This window comes from Pygoscelis adeliae, unplaced genomic scaffold (assembly GCF_000699105.1).
Source record: "Pygoscelis adeliae isolate BGI_AS28 unplaced genomic scaffold, ASM69910v1 Scaffold291, whole genome shotgun sequence".
Taxonomy (NCBI): domain Eukaryota; kingdom Metazoa; phylum Chordata; class Aves; order Sphenisciformes; family Spheniscidae; genus Pygoscelis; species Pygoscelis adeliae.
Window position 1 is genome coordinate 765,805 of NW_008824063.1, and position 200 is coordinate 766,004.

The window sequence follows — 200 nt, forward strand, 5'->3', positions numbered from 1 at the left end:
ACCTAGGTAAGTATAATGCACAGTGCTGACAGCAAGAACTAGCACATTACTGGGAAGGAGAGGGAGGAGAGGAGTGAAGAATATGGCTGAGCAGATGAACATCCTCCCGGGAAAGCTGCCGAGCTCAGCTTTGTCTCACTGATAAAAGCCATCTCCCAAACGCTGCTGTTCAGCAGCGCCATTTCTTCCAAGGCATAACA